Source organism: Crocuta crocuta, unplaced genomic scaffold (genome assembly GCF_008692635.1).
Source record: "Crocuta crocuta isolate KB4526 unplaced genomic scaffold, BGI_CrCroc_1.0 scaffold862, whole genome shotgun sequence".
NCBI classification, from domain to species: domain Eukaryota; kingdom Metazoa; phylum Chordata; class Mammalia; order Carnivora; family Hyaenidae; genus Crocuta; species Crocuta crocuta.
Window position 1 is genome coordinate 889,300 of NW_027529584.1, and position 25,048 is coordinate 914,347.

General features: G+C 49.4%; 1 protein-coding gene across 1 annotated transcript in view; it reads left to right on the top strand.

Moving 5' to 3' along the window:
* The first annotated feature begins 7,599 nt into the window (after positions 1-7,599).
* TMEM132D (transmembrane protein 132D) overlaps positions 7,600-25,048 on the top strand; it is a 408,267-nt gene continuing 390,818 nt past the window's right edge. Inside the window, exon 1 of the mRNA XM_077761723.1 lies at positions 7,600-7,652. The gene's annotated coding sequence lies outside the window, so the exon portion shown is untranslated. The remainder of the gene's footprint in view (positions 7,653-25,048) is intronic.

The following is a 25,048-nucleotide window of genomic DNA, read 5'->3' on the forward strand; positions in this document are numbered from 1 at the left end:
TGCATTTCCTTACTTTTTCATGTCCAGGAATAGGTTCCAAAGTAAACAATGAATGGGGCCAAGAGAAAGGGAATTCCAGCCTTCTCTTAGATAGTCAATCATCTTCAGGCAGTATGACCCTAGATATGCTTCTGCACCAAGCCCTGTTTGCCTGGGCAGCTGCGGCTGAACTAGACAGCATTGTTCATTGTGAGTTAAAAACTATTTGCCAAGTTTGAGAGGAAGAATACACTATATTGAACATGACTTTTATAGTCACGTTCATAGAAACAAAAACAGAGTTTTATCTCTATTTCCAGGATCTGGTATTAACAGATCCTGGTTTCCTTGACCTCATCTAAGTGGGGAGTCCGCATCTGTCTGGGAGACCAGTTGCACTTGTGCGTTCACTAACCCGAATGGTCAGAGCATTTGATTGTGTCCTTTTGTCCTTTGGTAAATTCACTGCGGACATGCATGCATACGCCTGTGTGGCCACATTCATGCATATGTGGCATACATACATACAGTTTTTCAATTGCAAAACTGGAGTCGTAATTCTCAGGAGTGGTTTTTTTTCCTAATTAGGGTTGCCAGATAGAGCAGATAAAAATGCAGAACTTCCAGTTAAATTTGGTTTTTGGACAAACAGTGAATGTCCTATGCAATATTTGAGACATACTTACACTAAGAAAAGCATTCATTGTTATTCTGAAATTCAGATTTAAATAAGTGCCCTGTGTTTTTCTGGCAGCTGTTCCCAGAGGGATGTTTGGCAATGTCTGGAGAGGTGTATGGCTATCACAGCTGAGCAGGGGGGTGCTCCTGGCATCTGGTGGGTTGAGGTCAGGGTTGCCGATCAATATTCAGCAATGCAGAAAACAACTTTCTACAGTGAGCAGTTAGCCTCTGTAGTCCTCGGATGAGAGTTCCTGATTGAGACCGCTGGAGTTTCTGTCCCTTTTCCAGGCTTTTGCATTTAGCTCGTGAAATGTCAAGACTGACAGGGACTGAATATGAGTGATACGTGTGGGGATGTAGAGCTCCTCGCTGCCTCTCCCTGTCGTAGACTGAAGTCTTACGTGACTGGCCGTCCCACCCTCAACCCTCCAGCCCTGCTTTGCTTTACTTCGTGGCACTTGCTACTGCATTGGGTCATGTTGCAGGGACTCATTGCTTGTGTTGTAAATGTGCCCCTCTCACCAGGACATCGCCTCCTGGGGATAGAGACCTTGTTTCTCTTGTTTAAGCTGGTCACCTTGTCCAGCACCTTGGACAGCATTTGCACAATTACCCATGATTTGAAAGGTGCAGTCAACACAGAAGTAGAAGTGTGTCTTGCTTTTAAGATAACTTCACAGCCTCCAAACACGTTGTTCATAACAAATGATTCTTTTTTTTTTTTTTAATGTTTTTTTTATTTCTAGGAGAGAGACAGAGAGAGAGACAGTGTGAGCAGGGGAGGGTCAGAGAGAGGGAGTCACAGACTGAAACAGGCTCCAGGCTCTGAGCTGGCAGTCAGCACAGAGCCCGACGCGGGGCTCGAACCCACGAACCGCGAGATCATGACCCAAGCGAAAGTCGGACGCTTAACCAACTAAGCCACCCAGGCGCCCCAATAACAAATGATTCTTCAAGGGAGACGCTTCTCACACTTAAATCTACACGGTGGTGGGGGCTGCTGCCTGTGCCACTGGCTGCTCCTTGGAGAAGCGGCAGTAAAATGCCCATTGCCTGACTCATTCAAGGCATGAAAATGTGCTTGAGAAATGAAGCCAAATCACTCTCTGAAATGCTTGAAACAACAAATTTGGGTTTTAGGAGGCAATTAAGAACAGTGCAAGGAAAGGAAATGTGTTAATCTTTATCTTGGGAACCTTCTTCCTGTATTCCCAGGGCAGTGCTCCGGGGAAATGGGGGTGCGCAGTTCTCCACACATGTCTCTCTAAAAGTGTCCTTTTATTGACAGAGATCCTGAAGAAGCACTCGTGTGTTTTTCTGGAGCTAACATTCTCACGAATATGTTATCCGCCCCCAAACTGCCCAGCTCTGCGTTTGGCCTGGGGGCCTCACATGTGTTACCTTCATAACTTCTGAGCAGTGGTAACTTCTGTAAGCCCTTCACCTGCAATCTATGCTGCCTGTATAGACAGATTAGCATGAAGTACCTCCCATAGTGTGAGCCTAAGGAATGTTATCTGTGATTCTTGGACGTGATGTGTGAATGATGTTATTTCCCATATTTGGTAAGAGAGATGCCTGGCTGATTGTGATTTTAAAAATATGCTTCTCTGTGCACCACTGGGGTTGTCGGTCAAGGTGCCATCGACACTCATGCCACATTCGAGGGAAAGCATGGATTCACATGGAAAGATGAACAAGACAGGGCTGAGTCCTTGACTGACTCCCAGAGGGTTGCATTGCGTGGTGGGCACGGGAGCCGGACTCTTGGGTTTGAATCGTGTCTGTCGCTTACCACCTACGTGACGTGGGCCAAGCCGCTTAGCTGCTCCACATGTCCATTTCCTCATTGCCAGGTTAGGGTGATAAACACCTAACACGGGGTTGCTGAACGTAACCGGGTCACCCATCCCTCTAGAGCCAACGGGACAGTGTCTGGAACTAAAGAAGCGAAATTATTACGTAAGTAACTTGGGTGGGGCTTGCTGCGTACCCAAGGAGGAAAACAGCATCAAGTACTGCATTCGTGTGGAGACCCCATGTGAGTGGGGTGAAGGGGGTGGATTGCTTAGATGCGGAGGCCCCAATTGGCAATGCTCTAGGCTGGGACAGACGGCAACTTTCCTGCTAGAGATTTGCCTTGAGGGAGAGGCCGTTATAACCATTATAAATACCAGGATGTTGTGAATGATGCGTTGCAAGGTATAGACTTTACGTGGGAGTCATTGCCCAGCTAAGGAGACCTTTTTAGGAATAACGGCAAGGACAATGGCAAAGTGATGGGGGTCCCAGTGGATTGTGGGGAGTGAAACCCCAGTCCCCAGGCAGGGGAACCTTTAACCGCTGGCTCCGGGAGGAGGTGGGGAGCGTGACACCTGATGTGCAGGGCGTGCCTGTTTCTGTAGTGTCAGTGCCACCACTGTGGGGGCCTGGAGCCCAGGGCCCGGAGTCACTGGATGGGGGAGGGGGTGGGGAGCAGGAAGGAGGGGTGTGGTGTCAGATATCTGTTTCCTTGACATTAGGTGAAATTTTTTTTAAAATCAGGAAGGTTTCCTTTCCTCTGTTGCGTTTCTGTGAGGCTGCTTTTGGGTTTTCCTGGTATGTTCCCAAGAAGCCCCACTATCTGTGTTGAACAACTGATGTGTGACTCTTTTTGGCAGCCCGTCCCTGGCTGGTCACAGATTTAGCAAATAAAGATACGAGATTCCATTATATTTGAATTTCAAGTAAGCAACACATTGATATACTTTCTTTTATAACTATGACCCTGCATTGTCTCCGTTCATTGGAAATTGATACTAGTTTCCTGTGTTTTATCTGGTGGCGTTAACTGTGCTGTATTTTATTTGGTGGCGTTTGAACCCCATGTGATCCCTCAGGAATTCCCATGGTTCCTGGCGTGCAGACTGAACTTCATGTTTAGCACAGGGGATGATTCTTTTCCGTGTTACCACATGTCCTCCGTTACTGCTTTCTGGTCCACCCAGAGGAAAATATAAAAGTCTGTGCTGAAATTGCCATCTTCCCCATTTTTCTTAAAAGTATTATTTAGAGAAAATTATGTTTTGAAAAAATTAATTTTAAAATTAATATGAAATCTCTCTGATGCCACTGAGTTGCTTTAAGATAGAATGTATCACTTTCCTTCAAATTACTCTTTAAAGCCATGGCACCAACATCAAGTGTAATTTTTTTCCTGAATGGGTTATTAATTGAGATTTCCTATGCACAGCTTCTTGGTTATCTGACACCTTGTTCATTTTTATGTAGAATTGGTGTTCGGGGTTATAATAGCCACCCCTGTGGGGATTCAAGGGTAATGACTTTTACTTCTTAGTCCGTTTTGTGCACTGTGGATCAGAATCGGCATTATTTTTGCAGTTTTGTTAAAAAAAAAAAAGAAAGAAAAAAGGAAGTAAAAGGAAGTAACACTAGTTTTAGACCAACTTGGAGCGCTTTTAAGCAATAAACATGTGGGTCAGATACGAGGCAAAAAGACAGATAAGCCGTCTGTGGAAGAAAGCTTAGAAATCGCTTCCCTCTCAACAGTGTTTGCTGTGACACCTTAGCGCTTTCCCAAATAAAGTCAGAGGACCCATAGGCATTGCCCTTGGAATATGTAATTAGTTGCACAATTAAGTTTGGCGCCCTCAAGGAGTAGAGGTCAGGGGTTCAAAATGAAAGTGCACACAGTTTTGGTGTCTGACACGGATGTTTAACTTTCTGTAACTTGGTGGCTTGGTTTTGGCAGTTTCTGGAAGGAATGAGAAACGTGTGGACGGCTCAAGGCAGTTGTTCTGTGCAGTGCCCAGGCGTTAATTTTAAGAGCCAGGAGACACTGTGTCATTGATGTGCGTCCTTCCGAGATCTCATTGCATGGAGAAACTTCCTTCTTCCTTGGCCCCAAATCGCCAACACTACATGGAGCCCATAGTAGAATCGTGGATTCCAACTTATAGTTTATAACAGATGATGGAGAGAAGTCAACATCTCAAATCCCACTGTAAACACATAATCTGCTCTTTGCAATATTAATGTCATAGTTCATTTGCTGGTCCATCCATTCACGCATTTATCAGTATTTATTGGGTACCTGAAATCTTCCAGGTGCCCTCCTGCGGACTCTGCAAACACGGGACACAGGGTCACGTGTCACGTGTGCTCCCCTGCACGTAACCCACGGAACATGGGGGGATCACTTCAGGGCATAAAGTCCTCCGCGGGGGCTACACAGAAGGGGTGGGATGGAGCACCTGACCCAAAATCACGCAGTCCAGGGAAACATTCCAGAGAAGTGGCTTCGAGAGTGGCGGGAATGTAGCAGAGGGTGGGGACAGGGGACCAGTGTGGGGACAGAGCATTCAGTCCAGAACATTAGCGGCAGATCCACTCGTGTTCTCTGCTTTCACTAAAACTCCCGTGGCAACGTACAGGATTATACTAAACATGAATCCCGAGTGGTTTCTAGAAAGTTTAAAAAATGTAATCCTGTTAAGGAATGGAACTATCTGGTTATACCACTGATATTTTGATTTTGGGAACAGAAACTCCTATTTATGAGGTGGAACCATAGGAAATGACCATTTGGATCAGTCACAGCTGCTCACTTTCTGGCCGTTTCCAGTGGTTCAGCACCACACAATCCCCGGTTGCTTCATTGGGGCTTGGCCTGGCCTGGGTTCTAGAAAGCTATGGAATTGAGACAGTTCTTCCCTTGGGGCCATCTCTATACTCAGGACGAATGTACACGGCAAACTGGCTTCTTGTCCAGAAGTGGGGTGAATGCAACTTAACTCCCGGCAGTGTTGTGGCTGGACGGGGTGTCGGTGCCGTGGTCGGGGCCCTCTGTCACCTCGCAAACACGTGCAGCAAGGCCGTGCGCAGGACCCCTTCCTCTGAGTCCTTTGCTTTCTCTTCTGCTCGCAGACAGATACCGAGAGGGGTCCAGACTCGGGTAGGCGTCGTGCGTCGGAACAGGTGCTCACGTGGGCCTTCGCAGCAGGTTGGCACAATGCATGTCAGGGCTCGAGCAGCTTTTAGTGCAGAATTACTGACGATAATTACATGGCTACTAATGAGAAGGGCTTTGTGTGACTTGTGGAACTTTGCCTAGAAAGTCAGTGTTCCCAAAGCCGATAATTTCCATTTCTAAAAGCCGTTAAATTGGTTCTTGCATGGTGCAGTTTCTGTCTGTGTTTTTCGTACAGAAAATAAGGCGTCCTGTAAAGGTAACAGCTGGGGTTTTATTTCCCCCTCCCTGACGCAGGGATATGTTCAGTCAGGGAAAAAGAGAGTACCTTTTCTGCACCGGCCTCAAGATAGCTTTCAGGGACGATGCGGCTGCGGTGCAAGGGGCCCGTTACCTCGGGACACGTGGGTCTGGCGTGCCGTGGTCAGGTCCTCTCCTGTGGGGCCCTCATCCCAGCGGATCCTTCTGGGCTTTTCGTCTCTCAGCTTAACTGCGAGGGGAGCGCATTACATCCACGTGATTGTGACGGCCCAGTTTAGTTCACCTTTGCCCCGGGTCCCTTGTCATTTCCCAGCGGCCAGTGTGTGCCTCTGTGTGTCATGAGTGGGAAGCGGACCCAGCATCAGTCCTCACGCTGAGAAGGTGGTTTCTCCCCCTCGTGTCTGTGTGTCTGATGCTTGCATGTTCGTAAGGCTTTCCCAATCCGGGGTGCTCTCTCCTTTTAGCCAACAGAGCAAGTTTTAGGCAGAGCCCCGTTTTGAAAACAACATACTTGGGGCGTCTTGGTGGCTCAGTCGGTTAAGCGTCCGACTTTGGCTCAGGTCATNAAGAGCAAGTTTTAGGCAGAGCTCCGTTTTAAAAACAACATACTTGGGGCGTCTTGGTGGCTCAGTCGGTTAAGCGTCCGACTTTGGCTCAGGTCATGATCTCCCAGGTCATGAACTCTTTGTGAGTTCGAGCCCCTCATCGGGCTTGGTGCTGACAGTGCAGCCACTTGGGATTCTGTCTCCCCCTCTCTCTGTTCCTCCCCTCTGCGTGTGCTCTCTCTCTCTCTCAGAAATAAATAAAACATTAAAAAACATTAAAAAAAACCATAATGGGGCACCTGGGTGGCTCAGTCAGTTAACTGTCCGACTCTTGGCTTCAGCTCAGGTCATGATCTCCCAGGTCATGAACTCTTTGTGAGTTCGAGCCCCTCATCGGGCTTGGTGCTGACAGTGCAGCCACTTGGGATTCTGTCTCCCCCTCTCTCTGTTCCTCCCCTCTGCGTGTGCTCTCTCTCTCTCTCAAAATAAATAAGTAAATAAACTTCAAAAATATTAAAAAAATAAAACCAACATCCTTCATTTAAAATGCCTGGACAGTTTAGAAGGCTTGGATAAGGAGTTGTGTGGTTGTGACGAAGGGGCGGGGAGATGTCGGAAATCTCGCCGGTGCTGCCCGGGTCTCTAACGCCTCTGCTCCGATTCCCCCGCAGTGACCGAATGCCGAGGGGTCCTGGAGAGCATCCAGAGGTTCTCCCTGTTGCCCACCTACCTCCCCGTCACCTACCACATCAACAACGCCGACGTGTCCTTCTTCCTGAAGGAGGCCAACCAGGACATCATGAGAAACTCCAGCCTGCAGTCTCGCGTGGAGTCCTTCCTGATTTACAAATCCAAGCGGCTCCCCGTCCTGAACGCCAGCTACGGGCCCTTCTCCATCGAGCAGGTGGTGCCCCAGGACCTGATGCTGCCCTCCAGCCCCTTCGGCTTCACCAACAAGTTTTCCCTCAACTGGAAGCTGCGGGCGCACATCCTGCGGGACAAGGTGTACCTGAGCCGCCCCAAGGTGCAGGTGCTCTTCCACCTGCTGGNGGGAGCGTCTTCCTCTACCAGACGGGCAGCAGGCCCGCCCTGAGGGAGCTGCGTCTGGACAGCAACGTGGCCATCCGGTACTCGGCCCGGACGGCCAGGCAGGGCGAAGTGCTCACCTTCCCGGTGGCCGTGTCCCGCAACTGCAGCGCCGATCGCTTCACGCTGAGGTGAGTTCCCCGGGAGCACCTCTCCGTGCCCTTTTCTGTGTACACCTGTCTGTGCCCTTTTCCATGCGCCCCTGTCTGAGTGTATTGGTCCGTGACACCTGTCTGTGCTCTTTTCCGTGCACACCTGTCCATGTGCACCTGTCTGTGCCCTTTTCCGTGCATACCTGTCCACGTGCACCTGTCCATGCTCTTTTCCTTGCACACCTGTCCACGTGCACCTGTCCCTGCCCTTTTCCGTGGACACCTGTTCATGCACACCTGTCCATGTGCACCTGTCCGTGCTCTTTTCCGTGCACACCTGTCCATGCACATCTGTCTATGTGCACCTGTCCATGCTCTTTTCTGTGCACACCTGTCCATGCACACCTGTCTGTGCCCATTTCCATGTGCACCTGTCTGTGTGTATTGGTCTGCCCACACCTGTCTGTGTCTTTTTCCTGCGCACCTGTCCATGTGCACCTGTCTGAGCCCTTTTCTGTGCACACCTGTCTGTGTGCACCCGTCCGTACCCTGTCTGAATTGGTCCGTGCACATCTGTCAGTGCCCTTCTCTGTGTGCACCTTCTGTGCGCACCTGTCCGTGCTCTTTTCCAAGTGCACCAGTCCATGCCTTTCTGAGGCCACGTGGTACCTCCAGAAACCCACTCTTTGACCCCAAAGCTGGGTTAGTTCCAAGTTCTGTGAACCCCCTTTTCTGGTAAAATAGAATGGTTCGTCCATTCCTGGTAGGCAATTTGGTGGTGAAGACATTCTTATTGCAGGATAGTCTGGGCCCCCCCACAGCAGCCAGGGGGGCACTGAGCGTGGGGTCTCATCGGAGGTTGTAGGAATGCAGGCGTGGTCCCTCGGGGCCCTTGGAGCATCGGGGAGCCCTGTGTCCACGGTGGAGATGAGCCGGCAAAGGGGATCACAACTGTTGTCTGCAAGTCAGAGTTTTGCCAACTCAAATCTGTTCTGAGCCCGTGAGCTCCACGTACGAAATGGTAGCAGCCGCACTTACTTTGTTTCTCTCTGGAAATAGAACTCAGCGATCAAAATATAAAAGAGCATAACGTGTGAAGAATATATAGTAGAATTTGTTGAGAGTATTGCATAAGAATATACCAGAGACAAGACATTTAAAAGGAGGACTGTGTGCTTTGGGGGGAAAGAACGGGTTCGTTTTCTCTCTGGGATGTCATATGTGAGAGAGGCCACCTGCCTTGACTTGACTGGATTGTCATTAAGTCGGTTTTTATTTGTTGTAAGCGCACAGCAGACTTCACTATCCAGCTATTTGGCCGTAAGTGCGATCGGGTCACTCAAAGTGTCCTGGCATTGTTACCGGATGCAGTAATGCAGTCTCACATGTTACGAAATGACATTTGTTACGGTCCCCGACAAGGGGCTGTTACTGTACATGAGACACAGTGTCTATGTGGATTTTAAAGTCCACACAGTGAAGGTCCTTTCTCTCCTCCTTCTCCATGCGGGCTCAATATCTGCTTTTTTGTTGTTTTCTTTTTTTCCATTTCTCTTTGACTTTGTGGAGGGGTGGGTGAGTTTCAGAAAGGATTCATTCTTTGGCTTATACCTTGCACATTTAAGCTTTGTTGATTTATGACCTTTTAATCTGAACTAAAGAAGCAGAAACTAATGCACGCCATTCACCTAACGATTGGACGTGGCTGATCCTTGGCCGGTCAGACCTTTGGCGTGGGCTCGTGGTGGCAGCTGGGGGTTGACCACAAGGATGTAGGCCATGTAAACACATCTGTGGGGCCGAGGCCTCGTTAGCTCTCCCTCCGTCCTCTGGAATCAGACCTGGATTCAGCTGGTCACAGGTCTGCTGGCTTTGTTCTCTGCTTTTCCATGTACGGTCTTATATAATGTCCTTTGTGGAGATGGCTGCTTGTGTGAAAGCCGTTTGGTGGATAGAAGGCAAAGGTTTGGAATAAGGGGAGCTTTGTTCTTGGGTGATTTTGGACCCTCTGCCATCTGGTAGGTTTGACTGTTGATTTCCTGAACCACCGGGGTGAAAACCCAAGTCTCCTGAAGCTTTGACTCTCTGGGAGACGGTATGTGCACCCAACTTTCTTTGGGAGGCAGCTGCGCGTGCGGTATTAAACTTTACAGAAAGCTTTGTAGCCGGTGACCACATAGTGCTCACTGCACACGGTCCTCAGAGTCCTGAGGGCCGCTTGGTCATCGGCGAGCGAGAACGGAGCCGGCAGAACCTGGCTTTGCTGGGCGCCTAATCCGAGGAGTCCCCATGTTTGCAAAATCAGAAACAGACGCATTTGAAACACCCCAGTGTGGCCACTTAGAAGGTAAAGGTTTGAGCGCTTTGGATGTGGAGCAAAAGCGTCTTTGTCCAGAGTTCACCAGTTAGAAATTTGTAAAAAAAATTTTAGTTTTTCAGTTAAGATAATTGTGAACTAAATATTTCACATATGTGTGTTTGAACCGGGTAAGGCCGTACATTCTTCCCTTCAAAAGCACTGATACTGTGCTTGCTGCCTCCTTCAAACGCTGTCCTTACTGTGAGTCAGGGGGGCTTGTGACAGCAGCTGGAGGGGATCCTGGATCCTGACATGCTGTTAGCATTCAGGCTGATTTCTCATAATTAGAAAATAATGAAACAGTGTATCTTTTTTAATGAAGTCAGTTTGACGCTAATTTAGTATAGCCTCCAAATATCTAGGATGAGTGCGGGTCTGCCCTGTCTGGCCACCTGCCCTAAGTGACCCTGCAGGTCTGGCCGAGCATCCTTGGGGCCTTCTCTCCGCATCTGTGACTTCCGTTTCTAGGTGCTCCATGGTGACAGGCGAACACGATTGGTGGTGGGCTGACGTTATATAGGTCAGGGGTCAGCCGGCCAGAGTGGGAAGGGGACCAAATTAAGTGCCACCAGTAGGAGGGGACCATCCTGTCCGTGTGGGGGCTGCCCCTGCAGTACTTTGCTGAGAGTGACGGACGGCCTTCTGTCACCCCCGCCCTGCTTTTTCTGAGCTGTGGCCTGAGGGTGACAGCTCACACACGGGGCAGGAGTCAAGTTTTGTCCTGCGAGTTATCAGTAAAGGTGGTTTAAAACATTAGCTGTGTGCGTGCAAGTGTGCATGCAGGTGGGAGGGCATATGGGTGTGCATGTGTGCATGCGTAGGTGTACATATGTGCAGATATGTCTGCACGTGTGTGTGCATGTCTCCACGTGTGTCTGTGTTCATATGTGCACGTGTGTGCATATGTGTGTGAGCAGGTGTGTATATGCATGTGTGTGCAGATGTATTCATATCTGTACGTGTGTGAGGTGTGTATGCATACGTGTGTGCAGGCCTCTGTGCATATGTCTGCATGTGTGTGTAAGTGGATGTGTTTACGTGTGTGAAGGTGTGTGTACATGTGTGTGAGCAGATATGTGTGCGTGCAGGCAGGTGTGTGTGTGTAGGTGTGTGCACTCAGGTGTGTGTGCATATGTCTGCATGTGTGTGTAGGTGGATGTGTGTACGTGTGTGAAGGTATGTGTGCATGTGTGTGGGCAGATGTGTGTATACGTGTGTGGGCAGATATATGTGTGTGCAGGCAAGTGTGTATGTGTGTGTAGGTGTGTGCACTCAGGCGTGTGTGCGCATGTCTGCATGTGTGTGCATATATGTACATGTGTGCAGGTGTGCGTGCAGGCATGTGTGGGCAGAGATGTGTGTTTGTGTACTGTGTAGGTGTGTGCACAGGTATATGTGCATATGTGTGCATATGTAAACATGTGTGCGTGTGTCTGGGAGCAGGTGGGTAAATATGTGTGTGCGCGCGCATGTCTGCACGCGTGTGTGCGTATGTGTGCATATGTCTGCATGCGCGTGTTAATGCCTGGGTGTGTGTGTTAACCGTCAAGAAGGAGAGAAGCTGGGTGGGGCTCTTTGTCACCTGACGCGTGCACTTCTCCCTCGTAGCTCCGGCTTTCCCTCCGCAAGAGAAGAAAGGCAAATACTTTCAGTCCTTAGACATCTAAGGATCCTTTTTAATTTCAGAAAATGTTTTCCTTCAAGTGAACAACTGAAGCGTCCCATGGCACCTGGGCTCTTTCTTCGTGTTCTCGCCTCCTGTCCTGTCCCCTCTCTCCCCCTACAGAGAGCCAATTTCAGAAGCATCCGAGGCCTGTAATCACCTGATTACGTGTCTGGAGGAAGAAAAGAATGTAGGCTGTCTGTCACATCCCCCACCTAGTCTTCCGCTCCTTTTCCCCCCAGGATGTCAGTTTGAAAGGGGTCCTGATCATCACATCTGAACGTGGGGCTGGAGCCAAGTATTTGCATGTGAGCCGGGTTCCTGAACGCTCTAGGAAGTGCAGGTGGAAAGGTCCAGAATAATGGCACAAAACTCAGGTGAATAGGGGCTTTTCTCAAAGCCGGAGATATTCTTTGTTTTTTTTTAAATTTTTAATGTTTTTAAAATTTTATTTCTGAGAGAGAGACAGCGTGAGCAGGGGAGGGTCAGAGAGAGAAGGAGATACAGAATCTGAAACAGGCTCCAGGCTCTGAGCTGTCAGCACAGAGCCCGATGCGGGACTTGAACCCATGAACCATGAGATCATGACCTGAGCCGAAGTTGGGCGCTCAACCGACTGAGCCCCCCAGGCGCCCCAAAGCCAGAGATATTGTTAAGGTGGCTGAATGAAGCAGTGAATGAACACATCATTGGACATGAATGAATGCATCCGCTTTACTGAGGTCTCTGCCGTGTTCCACGCTAGATGCTGGAGTGTGTGAAGAACGTTGTGTCTGGCACAGTGGTCGGATGCAAAGCCATCTCTGAATCAGACGTTATTTCCAAGGAGATGTTCTTGAGAAGATGAGGGTTGTGAAGGCGGCAGTGAGAGAACAAAATAAGAATGTTTGATGAGGGGAGAAAGGGGACCCGGGATGGACGAGGCTCGGAAGGGCTCCGCTGGTGGTTTGAGAAGCCGCTTTGCCAGATTCTGAGCCTGTTAGACAATGTGGTGCTTTGAGATTGGCCCTGAGCTCAGCTCAGCTGAAGGACGCAGCCTTGAACCTGCCTTGACCTAGAATAGGGTCCCCTTCTCACTCTATTTCAGATGCATATGCCCTCGCCGTTGCCAGTGAGGTTCTTAGCTGCAGACCATGAATCTCCGTCTGGCTCAGTCAAGAAAGATAAATAAATAAAGGGCTTGCCGGACCCGTCTCTCGGGTCTCCAGAGTTAATAAGGGACAGGGCACCGGATGTGGCGTCTGAGAGACGGTGGACGGAACAGCCTTCCCCCAACACTTCCCCCCACCCGCCCGCGTGAACCCCTTCATCTGTCCCTGTCACGCTCACAACAGGTGCACAGACTCTCGAGAGGCTCAGGCTGGCTCTCATGTCCACCTGCTGTCTGTGCGGGGGTGACATGGGGGCCGGGTGTGGCTCCCGTAATGAGACATGGGTTTCGGCCAGTCCCTGTCTGTCACCAGGAGCGCCTCCCGCGGGAAGAGGTATTTCCCTCAGTAGGAACCTGGGGTGCCCTCGGGAAGGGGGTGCACACTGGGCGTCCCCAAACCCCAGGGAGGTCCGTGACACCTGTGGCCGGGACTTGCCCCCTTTGTCATCCAGTGGGCATTAACGACCTGGCGTGGGGTGGACAGCGGGTGAGGCGGACGGAGGAAGGAGGGCGTCCCATCTGTTTCAAAGCAGCTTCTGACTTTAGAGCAGATGTCGATACACAGCAAAGTTGTGAAGCCGGTGTGCGACGGACCCAGATGCCTCCCGGCTGGTTTCCCGCATCGTCAGCACCCTACCCAGTACGCGGCGCTGGTCACAGTGAATGAACCGCACTTCATTCGGGGTTCCTTAGTCTTTGTCCCGTGCCCCCTTTTCTGTTCCAGGATCCCGTCCACGGTGTCACGAACGTGTGGTCCTTGGCGCTCCTGAGACTCCCTGACTGTGACCATTTCTCACACGTTGATTTTGGTGACCCTGACAGTTTTGAGACTTAATGATGGGAGATTTGAAGAATGTGCNCGTGGCCGTGTTCCAAGTGGGGAGGCGAGGAGGAGCACCCCAGGCCTAGGTGAGGAGGCAGGTTTTTGTCCTAAACATTATCTGCGCATGAAGGTCTCCATGGAGACGTCCCTGTGCGGGGCGGTCTTTGGCCAGCGGCTGTGGAGGGCATGTCCGAAGGCCTCCTCCCGCACATTCAGATTCCGGCTGCTTCCGGGCTCCTCTCAGGAAGACGGGTGACCTTCGGGGTCTGGGAGCCGCATGAGACCATGGAATGCGGCAACAGTAGGATCCGTGGTAATAATAGTAGTCAGAGCACCTGGGTGGCTCTGTCGTTGGGCAGCCGACTTCGGCTCAGGTCGTGATCTCACGGTTCGTGGGTTCAAGCCCCACGTCGGGCTCTGTGCTGACAGCTCGGAGCCTGGAGCCTGCTTCGGATTCTGTGTCTCTCTTTCCCTGTCTCTCCCCTGCTCATCCTCTCTCTCTTTCTCTCTGTCTCTGTCTCAAATAAACACTAAAAAATATGTTTAAAAATACTAGTAGCCGAGGTGCCTGGGTGGCTTAGTCGGTTAAGCGTCCGACTTTCACTTAGGTCATGATCTCGCAGTTCGTGGGTTCGGGCCCCGCGTCGGGCTCTGTGCTGACTGCCAGCTCAGAGCCTGGAGCCTGTTTCAGAGTCTGTGTCTCCCTCTCTCTCTGACCCTCCCCTGCTCACGCTGTCTCTCTCTCTCTCTCCTAGAAATAAATAAAACATTTAAAAAAAAAAATACTAGTAGCCAGCACTTGTCTCCTGTGTCAGGCTCTGCGCAGAGTGATTCAAATGTTTTGTCCACATTTCATCCTCAAAAGGGCGTTACAAAGTGGACACAGTCACTACCTGCCTTTCCAGAAATGGGAACAGAAATACAGACGGTCACACGCCTCACCAGAGTCCCTGTAGCTTGTGACATGTCGACTTGATATCCTGAGGACACACCCCTGCTGTCACAAACCCCAGAGCACCTGCTAGAAAATTCATCTTCACAAGTGCAGGGTAGGGAGGCAGGTGCAGCGGCTACATCACTTAAGAGAATGAGTTACCGCAAGTGCTTTCCCTATTTCACGACTGTTTGTCGAGCGGGAAGTCCGTTGCTGGGGATATGACAGCAAGCGGATCACACGGACGTGGCCCTTTCCTGAGGGATCGAGCTGTGAGGAGCAGGTGCCCACGCGGGCCAGTGCTTTCCAGAGGAGACCGGAGAGGGTGCGTCCACCATCCCCAACACCAGTGGGTCCCACCGGTCACGGCGAGTTCAGCGGGTCTGAGGGATGGTAGTGGACTGTGGCGGCCCTGTCCCGGCGTGTCACACGCCGTAACTATGATGAGGAACAGCACTTTCAAATCCAAGGGCCAAGTTCACCTGCTGGAGACCACGTGGGGTCTAGGAGGAGAGCACAGGGTGTGGAGTCCGGGACCCGGGCACCTGGCATTGTCCCTGACTTTGTGCCCCGGGAAGGTCGTTGAAGCCAACGAGCCTCAGTTGCTGGTGTTGTCGGGTGTAAATCATAGACCACAAGGCACCTTGAGTGGATTGTGTGGCATCAGATTAGGCGTTTAGTAAGTAACCGACCTCCCGGGAGGTGTGTCAGGGACCGGCTGAAATGCAAACATGAGCTAGGGTATCCCCAACAAGCGCTGTCGCTCCGCTCCGCACAGGGCGGAGTTGATGCGAGGCTCACGTCACGTCTGCCTTAACTGGAGAGGGTCATGAAAGCTGGAGCATGCTCCAAGCTGTGTACGAAGCATTTCCTTGGAAAACGGAGGGAGGCCACTAACTCAGCATATTCCGGAACGAGAATGTAGAGTGAAGCCGGATGCCAGGCTCCTTCCTCCCAAATATGAAGGTCCGAAGAGTCAGTGGATTAAAACACAGCAGTGCAAGTAACACCAGCATCAGTAGACAAACAAAGGACTGGTGGAGGGGTCAGCTAAAGAGTGAGACAGAAGTTTCCAGAAATTGCCCCCCCCATGCATCTACCCACAGCTGTGTGTGTCCCCCTCCCTCAAGCCTCGGCGAGGGGAGACCCCAGGGTGATGGGTTCAGCATGGCTGTGCTTTGGTGCTCTTCCCATGGGCAGGCAGGCTCCAGTCCCCTGCACTTGGCCTGGCCTCCGGGCACCGCTTCCCCGGTAGAACAGGGCAGACGCCACCATCGGGAGGTCTGAGCTAGACCTCAGCAAGCCGTGACCTTCCACCGGAGTCTCCCGGAATGCTTGTTCTTGGAGCCCAGAGCCGCCGTGTTAAAAGGCCAGCTTGTCTGCATGGACAGGGAGGGCCCAGGCTTCTCGCCATCTTGTCAAGGCCCCCGACACCTGAGGAAGGAAACCTCAGCAGGGGACCTCAGCAAGTTCTAGGGGACGTTTGGGCCTCAGAGCAGAGCCCTGCTCACATTCCCGGGACGTGCAGTTGCCGTGTGTAAGAAGACTCTGTTGTGCATTTGCCAGAGGACGGAGCGCGGAGGGGGCAGGTGCCTGAGGCCACTGCCCGTCAGCGCCTTCCGCCTTCCCTCGCTCTGCTGGGTCCTCCAGGCTCTTCCTCAGAACCCGCAGTCCCCACATGCCGGCCGTGAACCGCATCGGGCTTCTGCGTGCCCGTGGCCGACGGAACCCGCAGGCCGGAATCTCAGAAGACGAAGTCCATGTAGCCCTCTTCTGTCTCGCTTCGTGGTCCTTGCCTCTCCGCGTGGGGGCACCCGCTCCCACCAGGCAGCCGCGCCCTGGCTCCATTTCCTACGGGGAGACCTTGGCATTGGCCCCTTAGGGCACCAGCTCTGCGCCGGGTCCTCCTGACGCGGGATGGCGGTGTCCTGCGGGTGTGGACACCCAGGCCGCCCCGCCGCTGGCTGGCTGGCCTTCCAGCAGGCTCGGCACCTCTGTGACCACCACTCTGTGTGAAAGTGCTCTGGTCGGTTGTCTGCTCTGGGGTCTCATCCCTGATGTGGGGGTAGCAGTTTATGGAGATATCTTTTTAAAATAATTTTTTAATGTTTATTTATTTTTGAGAGACTGAGAGAGACAGAATGTGAGCAGGGTGGGGGGCAGANGGCGGAGCACCGTGGTCCCCGCACCGGCACCCTCTCAGGGATGCGTGACCCACCCTGGCTCCCCTCCCCCCGCCCCTGCTCCCGGTGCTGCCTGCTTTGGAGGGAAGCTCGCAGTTGCAGAGTGAGATGCGCCATTACTGCCCCTCCTTGGAGCTGTCGTATCTGCCTCAGTTACTCGGAGTTCTGCAGGTGAGCTGGATTTGCTTCAATAAGGGCGTCTGCAGATTTGGCTTATAATCCAGTAGAGCGGACTAGGTTTCTCGACCTCACGCTGCTGACATTCGGATCTGGTAGTATTTTGTTGGCGGAGGCGGGGAGATAAGTCTGTGTCCTGTGCCTCCCCAGCCTGTACCCACGAGATGCCATAGGACACCAGTCCCAGTAGTGACACCCCCACGGCGTGCCCAGTTACTGCCACACATCCCCTGTGGGAGAAGGCGTCCCAGCCAGTTAAAAGTCATTGAGCTAGGTTATGGTCCTTGGGAAAAAATACCCATTTATGGAGCGAACTCACCTCTTACCCACAGGGAGGCTCAGAGTTTAGGAGGAAGGTGACATTACATGTGCTCATGTTCTTGAAAATGCTTTAAATTGCCCTCAGCGTACTTTCTTTCTTCCATTGGAGCGTCTGCTCCATGAGGCAGCAACTGCTCGCTGCTTACACTGTTTGGAAGCAGCAATTTTCCCTTCCTGCCTCGAAGCATGTAAGGTCAGGGGCACCGAAGGTCAGCCACAGGCATGGACTTCCTCTTCCCCTTTGACCTGGGAAACAGCCACAAAGGGGAAAACCGCGAAGCCCAGGGAAGTTTTCCACGTGCTCCTCTCTTGCTGCGGGGACCAGGGCATGGGGCTGGGGGTTGGGGGGTGGGCACAGGAAGGAGGGTCTCCACACTCCCCTTCAGTCCATCTCTTGATGCCGTGTGCAGGAACGTGGGAGACCGAATGAGTGGATCTGGGTAGACACACAGTTCCCGTCTTCATCGTGGTTCTGGAAGATTCTCTCGGGGATGGTGGACACACGTGTGGATGTGGTTTTGGCAGAATGTGAGGGTACGGCCTTGGGAACTGCTGTCTGACCTTCTACCAGGAGGCCGGTCCAGCCGGAATTCCTAAGAAAGGGATTTCTTAGGATGTTCAGCTTTTTCGGTTTAAATGCCGTAATCATTACTGTTATTCTCGGGATGGACACACAGACGTTGTCGTGTGCAGAGGTCTCTGCGGTCTTCTCTGACTCTGCAGACTCCTGGCCACTCACGTGTGACCTCTGTCACCTTGCGCTGACCTTCATGTCCATAGACGGCCTCGGCATCCTCTCACCCTGCGTCGTGGGACCACCCATGGCCTCCTTGTCAAGCAGACTGAGAGCAGCCGCAGGGAAAGGGCCCTGGTCCATTTCTATGTCAGGGTGACCCCCCCNAGAGACTGAGAGAGACAGAATGTGAGCAGGGTGGGGGGCAGAGAGAGAGGGAGACACAGAATCTGAAGCAGCTTCAGGCTCTGAGCTGTCAGCACAGAGTCCAGCGCAGGGCTTGAACTCGTGAACTGCCAGATCGTGACCTGAGCCGAAGTCAGCGCTTAACTGACTGAGCCCCCAGGCGCCCCATTGAGGAGCTATCTTTCATGGAAAAAGCACATCTTATCTGATGGACTCCACCTGGTACCAGAAGCAGAAGACAGTTATCGGGGTTTCTCATCCGTGTCAGTCTCAGTGGGGAGGACGGGCCCAAAGGTCTTAGGCAATAAAGAAATGAATTGAGCCACACAGAAAATGTAATAAATAAGATACAAACTTTGAAAGACCTACAGGCAGCAGAGAGAGAACACGGCGGGGTGAGATAATATTTTTCTCTTCGCTCTGTGAACTTCCTTGTACGTAGGTGAAAAATCAATGCTTGTATTTCTTTCCCTTTCTTGTTTTGGGCAGTTGAAGGGGAGGTGATGATAAAAGACACCACCCAAGGATGCCTCTCTTTTTCAAAGCAAGGATCCAAGACCCAGAGATGAACTGGAGCGATCACCCAAGGTCATCTAAGCAGGTGGAAGATGTATACACAGGGTGGAATGAACTCAGGCACTGAGTATTTGGAAACAACTGTGTACAGGGAGGGCAGGGCCTGGCTTCTTCCATCCACGCCCCAACTGGGCTCTCTTCCTCTCTCCCTGACCCTAGGCTGTGGAAAACTCGGGTGTTGATACACATTGTGAAAGATAAAGTGTGCCGAGTGAAATTTATCCACAGCACGTCAGCGCAGGTAGAAGGCCTGGGTCTGGGTCAGAGCTGTCCAGGCTGGACACAGGTCCGATGGAAACCAAGATGGCAGGCCGTTCTGTAAATACATTGCAGGCAGGCAGGGAGGAGGAAGGAAAGAAGGAAAGAAGGACAAACAAAAGAGAGGGAAGGAATTTATTTTGGAAGAAAACGTAAACCAATGAAAACGAAGAGACTTCTCTGTGAGTGCTTAAATGGTTAGGGATTTTTTTTCCCAAAGAACTTAATATATCAAGAATTCAAATATGAAAAGAAAGCAAAGACAGAGGCAGTAAGGTAGACGAGAAAGCTAATACATGAATTGAGGCCCCAAATGGCATAAAATAGAAATTAGAAGAAAGGAATACAATAGACACAGGGGAAAGGGGCAGTTAGTGACATATGTGGAAAAGACTGAGATGGTTTTGGTGAATGCAAGGGGAAATGCAAAAATTAAAAAGAATTAGGAGGAGGATAATGGACATGAAGAGGAAAGATGATCAGTATAAGGATAATCCCTGTCCCTAGAGTTGACAGTACCACAAAATAAACAAAGCATGTATTTACAAATATGTCTTTTTTTCTAGAGTTAAGGCATGGCTACCTTTATGAACCTACCAGGCATTCTGTGTTGCAGAAAAAAAAAAGTTAAAAAAATCAATACCAAAGTATCACCTAATTATGAAATTTCATCCGTAATGAAGTAATTAGCTAGTCATTCAGGCATAATAAATATTCATAAGAACTTAAAGAAGTGGGTGTGCTGTGTTCAGAGACAGAAAGGTGGAAAGGCATGAAAGTCAGTTCTCCCCAAATGACTACGTGGAGCCGATGCAATTCTGATAAAAATGCCACCTGGGATGTCCTTCAAGGAGCTTGACAGGTTGAATTTTAAATCTGTGTGAAGACCAAAAGGCCAAGAATGGGTAAGACACTAAAGAGAAGAAAAATAATGCAGATGGGCTGTTGAAAGTCCATGGCTATTCGAACGGTGTGGTAGAACCTAGGAGGTAAATACAGTAACGAACAGAACAAGCCCCATTATAACCATGCATGTAGGAGACTTCGTGCGATAGAACTACAATTATAGATATGTGAGAAGGCATATATTTTTCAAAAATGGCACGGGGGCTTTATCCAAGTGAGAAAGAAAGGAATCCGATCTCTATTTCATGCCGTTTATACACATCAATTTCAGATCAATTTCCTCAGAGGGGAAATAAAGGAAATCGATGTAGAAGAAAATAGTCAAGGAGGTCTTTATAAGCTCTACAGGGAAAAGATTTCTTCAACAAGATCCCGGAACAGTGACCGGGACATCGATACTTTTGACTATGTGTTAAACATAAGTACTTTCTTAAAGTCGGAAGGCAAACTTGGGGAAGGTATATGTAACATGTAAGACCGACGAAGAATTAGGATGCATAATATATAAAGAATGCCTATAATTCAACAATTAAAAACAAATAAGCAAGTAGAAAAATGGTTAGGGCCTCTCACGGAAGAGAAAACACAAAGTAACAATACATTTAAGAAAAAATACTCCATGTCATCAGAAACCAGGGGAAAAATATTAAAACCAAAATGAATTTCAATTTTATAACCACCCGGTTGCCAAGAGCCAGGTAGTTTCCTGCTCTCCAGAGTAGTTGGAAAAGCCTCATCTCTTGCTGCTGGAGGAAAATACCAGAGGGTTGCTGGAGGGGTTGTGGGTGGGGGGATGGGCTACATGGGTAAGGGGCTTTAAGGAGGACACTTGTGGGATGAGCACTGGTGTTACACGAAGGGGGTGAATCACTGGATTCTACTTCTGAAATCATTATTGCACTCTATGCTAACTCACTTGAATGTCAATTAAAAAAGAAAGTGGTTTGAGTTACCCCATAATAGGGGAGATATGCATACACCATGACCCCAGATTTCCACTTCTCAGGGGTATAACCTAGAGAAACTCTTGCACTTGTCTGCTAGAAGGCACACGGCAACATTCACAGCCGCACTGTCAGTAATAGCAGACGCCAAATGCCCATTGCCAGATAATGGATAAACACATTTTGACATATTCCTGCAGTGGGATCCCACGCGTTCATGAAGACTGTTCCATTACAGCGAGATACATCAGGGCGAGCCATCTCCAATCTGTACTATGAAATGGAATTGAAAGTTGCAGAAAAGTACATTTCTGTGAAGATGCAATGTAGGCATCGAATTAACAACAAACTGTGGATGATGGATATATGCATTCATTTAGGTGCAAATGTAAAAGGTAACAGGGAAATGAATACCAGAGGCAGAATAGTATTGGGGAAGATGAGGGTTTTATTGGGAGGAGTATACAGAGGGCTTCAAAGACATTGAATACATCCCAGTTCTCCTTTGGGGTGCCTGTTGTACATGGGGCGCTTGCTGTCTTCTAAAATGTCCATGCATGACATACTTTTTAAACTGTGTGTGTGTGTGTGTGTGTGTGTCGTTTCCACTAGAGATTTATGTATACTTAGGTGTGTGCACACGTGTGTGTGATACAGGCCAAATTTAAAAATATTTTGTCAGGTAACAGCAAGTCCCTTGTCACTTACGAGGGGAAGAAATTCAGGGTGACTTTAGACTTCTCCACAGTAACATTGAGGGCCATTCAGTGTCAGAAGATAATAGAGCAAGACTACAGTTGCTAAGTGCTCATTAAAGACACTGCTTATTTTATAGTCACATGATGCTATTTCACGGAATACTGTATAGTTTTGAAAGTTTTGGAAAACATTAGGGGCAAAAAAGTGAAGTGCAAAAGATGGGATAGGATGGGTGGATGGATTGTTGGATGGATGGATTGGTGGGTGGATGGATGGATGGATAGATAGATGATAGGTAGATGGATGGATGATGGAGGGATGGATAGATGATAGGTGGATGGATGGATGGATAGATAGATGATAGGTAGATGGATGGATGATAGGTGAGTGGGTGGATGGATGGATAGATGATAGGTGGATGGATAGATGATACGTGGTGGATGGATGGATGGATGGATGGATGGATGATAGATAGGTGGGTGGATAAATACATAGATATTGGTAAGTCTTCTTGAACAGTTGCATCTCAAGTATAATCCCACCCTGCTCTGCATCATCTTGCTTTAATTTGTGTGTTTTTAAAAATATTTTAAGTGATCTGTACACCCAATGTGGGGCTTGAACTTACAACCCTGAGATAAGGACTTGCTGCTCTAGTGAGACAGCCAGGAGCCCCTTTACTTTGTGGGGTGTTTTTTCTTTTATTTTTGAGAAAGAGTGAGAGTGTGCAATTTGGGTAGGGAGTATAGGGAGAGGGAGAGAGAAAGAATCTTAAAGAGGCTCCACACTGAGTGCAGAGCCAGATGCAGGGCTTTATCTCACAATTGTGAGATCATGACCTGAGCAGAAATCAAGTCAGATGCTCAAATGGCTGAGCCATCCAGGCACCCCTTGTTTGTGGTTTTAAAAAAAAATTTTTTTAATAATTTTTATTTATTTCTGAGAGAGAGAGATAGCATAAGTGGGGGAGGGTCAGAGAGAGAGGGAGATACAGAATCTGAAGCAGGCTCCAGGCTCTGAGCTGTCAGCACAGCGCCTGACACGGGGCTGGAACCCACAAACCAGGAGATCATGACCTGAGCTGAAGTCGAACGCTTAACCTACTGAGCCACCCAGGTGCCCCTCCTCCCCATTTGTGTTTTAATAGAACTTACCATTGCCTGACATTCAGCTATTTATATAATTGTGCTTTGCCCATGATACTGTTCTCCCTCTATAAATGCCACATGAGCAAGGCATTTGTCTGTCTGGTGCATCCACAAAACCACAGTGCATACATAGATCTCAATAGATCTCTGTGGACTCAATGCTTTGATCAATTTAAAGCCAAAGATAATGACAAATTCAAAGGCCCAGAGAGATTCTTTACATGTTAATAGAGCCCAGATTTGCTGATGCAGAATTGGGACCCCTTTTACCCATGGCCGTGCATTTCAGATTCTGTGGTTCGATTTTTCCCATCTCTGATGTTAAAGCTGGGTTTCTTAATTTTAACATGACTGACATTTTGGACTGGATAGTTCTTTGGAGTGTGTGCTTGTGTGTGTGGTGTTCTCTGAGAGTGTTGTATTGGATGGATGGATGGATGGATGGATGGATGGATGGATGGGGTATTTTAGCATCCCTGACCGCTACCTACTAGTAGACAGCAGTGCACCTTCCTCTTCTGTTGTGACTTCCAGAAATGTCTCCAGACATTGCCAAATGTCCATTATCCTAAGGAAACCTTTCCTTCTTATCAGGGAATGGAATCTTAGTTAAAGTCCAGATTTGCCTTCTGGCTCACACAGTAATTTTCAGTGAGGTTTGTATCCATTTTCTTTCACTCGGGATGACTTAAATTCTTCCTCCTTGCTTCTGCTGTGCTCCCTAGGCATTACTTCTCATTGTCCACTGGCGGAAGATCTCATATGGGTCTGAGGACAAGCATGTTATCCACTTTCTACATTCTGTTGAGAGAAAACGGATGAAGCAGAGGGAGGTGTTGAGGGTCCCAAAGCCACACGCCAAGAGCGAGCAGAGAATAGCAGAGCACTGTTGGTTCTGAAATAATACAGGGAAGCACCACATTCTATAGGGCAAAGTCCCACCCCATACTGGATGTTGTTTAGGATGAAAACAAAATAAATGTGGCCTTAAAGCTCCATCTTGAAGTGCCTTTTAAACCAAGAATTATATAGATGAGATACTCTGTTTGCAGTGTGGTTTGTTGTGAAAAGGTGCCTGAACGCGGTTACTTTGGTAAAACCAGATACACATTATGGGAAGAAAATGAACCTTCTGACCTTCTCTGTATGAGTAAAATCCAAGTACGTGAAAAACCACCTTAAATTTTTTTAACGTGAATTTTTCCATTCTCTTTGCCAGAAGGGACCTCTGTGCAGGAGTGCTTGGGTTTCCAACGTGCTGCTCAGAAAACTGCCCTTTCTAGAAGCCTGTCTAGTTCCCCGCTGCCTCCAAATTAGCACCCAATGCCCTTTCCCGTTGATTTGAGGAAGGTTTACTTTCATTTGCTTTCCACACTCTTGACCTGTTACAGGAGAGAAAACTCGGGGTGGCTGCATTTCAGACGGGTAGAAGCCGAGGAACTGGGCGTCATAATGTATGTCTCTGCATGGCGCATGCATCTGTGAGTCGTGCCCAGGAGCCCTATCAGTGCTGGGCTGGTGGGGAGCCCATACCCATGCCTGGAATTAGCCTCTTCTCCCTACAGACTTTCATCTTGGAGAAAGGGCAGAATTCATTTTCCACCATAGAGTCCCCTCATCGTCCCCTATCCATTTTGTCGATGGAACTGGCCTATTTCTGTTGTATTGAGCCTCTGAATCAGAAACTTAAGGGATCCTCAGATTGGCCAAGGGCAAAGGTTTGATATTGGTTTTTTCCCCCCCGAGAAGTAGGACATTGCAGCTGGGTTCATTAGACACAGCAAGCAGTCAGATCCTGAAAATGCAGACGCAGGCGCTATTGGGATGGTATTTTGACTGTCTGCTCCCTGCCTCTTGTGAGGGTGTGAGTGTAATTCCAATACCAGTAGGGCTCCATTTATGTGGCATATTCTGGAAGAGGCAAAATACAGGGATCGAGAACTCATCAGTGGTTGCTGGGGATGAGAGGGGAGATGTTTTGACCTCATCAGGAAAGCACAAGTGGCTATTTGGGTGGGGGACCTGTTCTTTATCCCTTTTTTCTTTTTTTACAAAAATAAAGTTTGAAAAAGGTTTTAGGGGCCCCTGGGTGGCTCAGTCAGTTAAGCGTCCGACTTCGGTTCAGGTCATGACCTCACAGTTGGTGAGTTCGAGCCCTGGCGTCAGGCTCTGTGCTGACAGCTCGGAGCCTGGAGCCCGTTTCGGGTTCTGTGTCTCCCTCTCTGCACCTCCCCTGCTCACACTCTGTCTCTCTTTCTCTCTCTCTCAAAACTAAATAAACATTAAAAAAATTTAAAGTTTTTATTTATTTATTTATTTTGAGAGGGGAAGGAGGGACAGAGAGATGGGCAGAGAAAGAATCCTAAGCAGACCCT